Source organism: Macaca mulatta, chromosome 16, assembly GCF_049350105.2.
Source record: "Macaca mulatta isolate MMU2019108-1 chromosome 16, T2T-MMU8v2.0, whole genome shotgun sequence".
In the NCBI taxonomy this organism is placed as follows: Eukaryota; Metazoa; Chordata; class Mammalia; order Primates; family Cercopithecidae; genus Macaca; species Macaca mulatta.
In genome coordinates this window covers 63343904-63349935 of record NC_133421.1, presented here as the reverse complement: position 1 = coordinate 63349935, position 6032 = coordinate 63343904, and positions in this window count along the sequence as shown.

Here is a 6032-nt window from a genome sequence, read left to right as displayed (position 1 = left end):
AATGCCCACCACCCTTTGGGGAGACTTATGGCCGTTTATAGAAGGCCTGTATATGTAATATGAAAAAGCTGCTCTCAGGCTGGGCGCAGTGGCTCAGGCCTGTAATCCCAGCACTTTGGGAGGCCGAGGCGGGAGGATCACCTGAGGTCAGGAGTTGGAGATCAGCCTGGCCAACATGGTGGAACCCCGTCTCTACTAAAAATACACAAAAATTAGCTGGGCGTGGCGGCGGGTACCTGTAATCCCAGCTACTTGGGAGGCTGAGGCAGGAGAATCGCTTGAACCCAGGAGGCGGAGGTTGCAGTTAGCAGAGATCAGGCCACAGCACTCCAGCCTAGGCAACAGGGTGAAACTCTGTCTCAAAAAAAAAAAAGAAAAAAAAAGCTGCTCTCAATTCCACCCCTCTCACATCTAGCCCTTCTAGATGAAAACAGCCGTGTTGTTTTACTTTGATAAGCAATATTGCATTAAATTTTTAATAATGAAGAAAATAAGTCATAATAATGAAAATAAAATCTGTATTTTAATACTGCTCAAGTCTGATAACATTATTGTAAACTAAAACTGCTAAGACATTAAACTTTAAATCAGTTGATACCTCTCGGCTTCTCAAGGAATTAAAAACAATCTCTTGACAGTTTCCAAAGCAACTGCTCCTCAAGATGATCTGCCAAGGGAGATAAACATGCCCGTATCATTGCTGTATTTGATCATAAGCGAGTTGTCACTGCAACTAAAGTAAAAACGGTTTCAACAAATGATAGTTACAGACAACCAAGAAGTTCTCTCTAAACATAATTTTCACAGATCTCCCCACTTCATTAGGAAGAAATAGCTCATAATTTGGTTTTAAATCAAAATATCAATTTTCTGGTTCCTTTCTTGCAATAAAGTATAGGGCATGAGGATTTGTGAGTCCTACAATGACCTAAGTCAAAAGACTAAAAACTTCGGTCTTTTGGTCTAGCCTAAATGAATTCAGTGTGTGGAACGATATGACAACTGGATTATTAACCTAACAAGAAGTTACTTTGCCTTTTCAAAGTAAAATTAAAACTCTAATTCAATGATGGGGAGTTCTAACATGTAATTTGCCACATTGTATCATAAATGTCAGGTTTCTCTCACTAGACTGTAAAGTCCTTGAGGACAAGAACTGAGTCTTGTTTATCTCTTACAAACCTAAACTTAATATGGCAGCCAAACACTAGGGAACAATTAGGTGCTAAAATTGTGTGGCAATGATGAACAAGTTCTAGAACGAGATGGTGGTGGTGATGTTCGTACAATATTGTTTATGCACTTAATACCACCGAACTATATACTTTTTAAGAGAAGGGGGTCTTGCTATGTTGCCCAGGCTGCCTTCAAACTCCTGGGCTCAAGGAGTCCAGGCTCAGCTTCCTGACTAGCTAGAACAACAGGCTCCACTACATGTGGCTTGAATTATATACTTTAAAATAGTTAAAGTGATAAGTTTTATTACATGTATTTTACCACAATAAAAATAATAAAAATAAAATTGTATGGCAAAATCTGTATAAATGAAGAAAGGTAAAAAATAAAAAGAAAAATGGAATAGCATGGGACAGGAGTACGTTTTCCAAAGACCAAAAAAAAGGACTTAAGAGTAGGTATTTCAGGAATGAGAAAAAACACTCATCAACAAATGATTTAAAAAATTTTTAAATAGCTGTTAATCCTGAAAGTCTGTCTTAAATTAACTTCCAATATTTTGTCCAATGATATTTTTAAAATAACACCTGCTTCTTGGCATTTTAATTTCTACTGTAACATTTAAAATTTTAAGTTAATTTAAAGGTGTTAATTGCAAAGTACTTCAATTACTAAATAATAAATATCCAAACATTGAGATTAGCTCAAACTTCATTATATTATAGAACACCAATGTACAGCCAAATATCAATTATTGCGCTCTACAGGTCTATACAATTTAATGATAAAAGAATAGACCAGGCACAGTGGCTCATGCCTGTAATTCTAGCACTTTGGGAGGCCGAAGTGGCAGCATTCATTGCTAGAGGCCAGGAAGTTGGACTCCAGTGAGAGTCCTTGTATAGGACTCTTGCATAGTGAGACCTTGTCTCTACAAAAAAATTAGTGGGGCGTGGTGGCGTGTGCTTGTATTCCTAGTCCTATAGTCCAAGCTGAGGCAGGAGGATCAGTTCAGCCCAGGGGTTCAAGACTGCAGTGAGCGGATTGACCCACTGCACTCAGGCCTAGGTGACAAACCAAGAGTCTGTCTCAAAAACAAACAAAAAAACACCTCATCCTAAAAACAATAATTGTGTACTACTTTTTAAAAGTAAGTAAACCTTCAGTTAGTTTGTTTAGAGACAGAGTCTTTCTCTATCACCCAGGCTGGAGTGCAGTGGAGCCATCATAGCTTACTGTAAACCTGAACTCCTGGGCTCAAGCAATCCTCCCACCTCAGCCTCAGCCTTCCAGCTGGGACAACAGGCATGCACCACCATGCCCAGCTAGGTTTTTTATTATTTTAATTTATTTATTTATTTATTTTTGAGATGGAGTCTTGCTCTGTCACCCAGGCTAGAGTGCAGTGGCGTGATCTCTGCTCACCGCAACCTCCGCCTCCTGGGTTCAAGCGATTCTCCTGCCTCAGCCTCCTGAGTAGCTGGGATCACAGGCGTGCGCCACCACACACAGGTAATTTTTTTTGTTTTTTGTTTTTTTTTTTGCATTTTTAGTAGAAACAGAGTTTCACCATGTTGGCCAGGCTGGTCTTGAACTCCTGACCTCAGGTGACCTGCCACCTTGGCCTCCCAGAGTGCTGGGATTACAGGCGTGAGCCACCGTGCCTGACCTGTTTTTGATTTTTGTAGAGAGGAGGTTTCACTATGTTGCCCAGGTGGTCTCAAGCTCCTGGGCTCAAGTGATCCTCCTGCCTCTGTCTCTCAAAGTTCCAGGATTACTGTCTGGCCTAGAGTATTTAACTTAGGACAACTACGTGATGGTTTTAAACAAAAAGAGAATTGCCCCAAAATGTATCACTATCAAAGATGATATAAAGCACAAACACAGATTATTAGAGAACTACCAGGTAATTCTACAACAAAGAAAATGGGCACCTTCTAGGAAAAACCATTTCAGCTCATCCCTGCTGCATGAAAACTCACACAAGCTTTTCCAAACAGATAATGAATCATTAGCAAAATGTTCTTTTAATCTTAGGCTTAAAGTTATTTAGAAAACCCTTCTGCAGATTACAAACTACTGTCAGCAAGCACCAGGTTCCAAATAAGACACTTAACAAATTTCTAAATTTGTTACCTAATTAACTTTTCAAATCATTTGGGATCTGTCAGATGCAATCCAAATAAGGATTAATAATATAGTTTTAGAGTTTTAGTCCAAAAAAAGACCCACACATCTATTCAACAAAAGTATAAAGACAATTTAACAGAGAAATGATAGTGTTTTCATTAAATGACACTAGAACTAGGTGTCCACATGCAAAACAAACCAAAAAAAAAAGAGCCTCAATCCATACTTCAAATCAAAATAAAAAAATAACTCAAAATGTGCTGCAGACCTAAATGTAAAACTGAAAATGATATATTCTAGAAGAAAAAATACAGAAGAAAATCTTTGTGACCACAGGCTAGACAAGTATTTTCTTAGAGACAACACAAAAGCACAATATGTGGAATAAAAAATTGATAAGCTGAAATGGGAGAAAATATTTACAAAGCTTATTCCTTTTTTAAAAAAATAAGAAACAAATGAAGAAACAAATCCATACCTGAATAAAAACTTGTATCCAGAAAATATATAGAATTCTCAAAAGAGAGGTAAAAAACCCAATTTTTAAAGTGGGCATAAGATTTAAACAGACATTTCATCAATGATACACAGGTTGCAAGTAAGCACATGAAAACACATTCACGATCATTAATCATTAAGGAAATACAAACTAGAACCACAAGGTATTACCACCACATGCCTATTGAAATGGCATTTTAAAAAAAACTGATAATACCACTTATTTCTTATTTGTTTGTTTGGAGACAGTGTCTCTCTCTGTTGCCCAGGCTGGAGTGCAGTGGCACATTCATGGCTCACTCCAGCCTCAACCTTCCTGGGCTTAAGTGATCCTCCCACCTCAGGCTGCTGAGTGGCTGGGACTAGAGGTGCACACCACCATACTAAGCTAATTTTTGTATTTTTGGTAGAGACAGGGTTTTGCCATATTGCCCAGGCTGGTCTCGAACTCCTGGACACAAACCATCTACCCACCTCAGCCTCCCAAAGTGCTGGGATTGCAGGCGTGAGCCTTCCTCTGATAAAATTTCAGGTAAGCAACTTTCAGCCATTGCTGGTGGGAACATAAATTAGTACAGTCAACTTCGGAAAACAATTTGGAAATTTCCTATAAAGTTAAACGCACACTTTCAGTTGTTGCAATCAGGAGCCAAAAAAAGAAAAAACAATTAAACATACACTTACTACACAACCCAGCAATACTGTCCTTAGGCATTTAACCTAATAAAAAGAAAACGTGGGCCGGGCCCCTGGCTCACACCTGTAATTCCAGCACTTTGGGAGGCCGAGGCGGGCGGGTCACGAGGTCAGGAATTCGAGACCATCCTGGCTCACACGGTGAAACCCCGCCTCTACTAAAAATACAAAAAAAATTAGCCGGGTGTGGTGGCGGGTGCCCGTAGTCCCACCTACTCAGGAGGCTGAGGCAGGAGAATGGCATAAACCTAGGAGGCGGAGCTTGGAGTGAGCCGAAGTCGTGCCACTGCACTCCAGCCTGGGTGACAGAGCGAGACTCCGTCTCAAAAAAAAAGAAAAAAAGAAAAACGTACATTCATAAAAACACCTGTCTGTGAATCTTTGTAACAACTTTATTTGCACACTGGAAACTATCGGAATGTCTGTCAACTGGGAAATGGACTTTAAAAACTATGGTATACCCCATACAGTGAGATATTACTCAGGTCCAAAAAGAAAGAAATTATTCATACAAGTAATAACAGAGATGAATCTCAAATTCATTATGCTAAATGAAAAAAAGCCATACTCAAAAAACTTCCATATATAGGACACTCTGAAAAAAGCAAAACTGAAGAAAAAGGTCAGTTATTGTCAGAGCTATACACTGATTGTGATGATGGCCACACTATGATGCATTTTGTCAATACTCAAACCGTACTTTTATTTTTTCACCCTGTCTTATGATGCTGATAAACTGTACCTGTAAATGGGTGAATTTCACTGTAACTTAATTGTACTTTAATTTGTTGAAAAATGGCAGAAACAGGCTAAATATTTCTATAACTCCCCTCTAAAAAATATATTTTTCAAACACTTAATCCAAATCCTGTTCTGTAGGCAGATTGTGATGGTAGTTACAAGAATCTACACATGTGTTAAAATTCACAGAACTAGGCCGGGCATGGTGGCTCACGCCTGTAATCCCAGCGCTTTGGGAAGCTGAGGCAGACAGATCACTTGAGGCCAGGCGTTCGCTACAAGCCTGGCCAACATGGAGAACATGCCCGTGATCCCAGCTACTCAGGAGACTGAGGCAGGAGAATCGCTTGAACCTACAAGGCGGAGGTTGCAGTGAGCCAAGATGGCGTCACCGCACTCCAACCTGGGCGACGGAGCGAGACTCTGTCTCAAAAATAAATAAATGGCCGGGCGCGGTGGCTCAAGCCTGTAATCCCAGCACTTTGGGAGGCCGAGACGGGCGGATCACAAGGTCAGGAGATCGAGACCATCCTGGCTAACACGGAGAAACCCCGTCTCTACTAAAAAAATACAAAAAACTAGCCGGGCGAGGTGGCGGGCGCCTGTAGTCCCAGCTACTCGGGAGGCTGAGGCAGGAGAATGGCGCAAACCCGGGAGGCGGAGCTTGCAGTGAGCTGAGATCCAGCCACTGCACTCCAGCCTGGGCGACAGAGCCAGACTCCGTCTCAAAAAAAAAAAAAAAAAAAAAAAATTTTTAAATAATAATAAATAAATAAATAAATTCGTAGAAA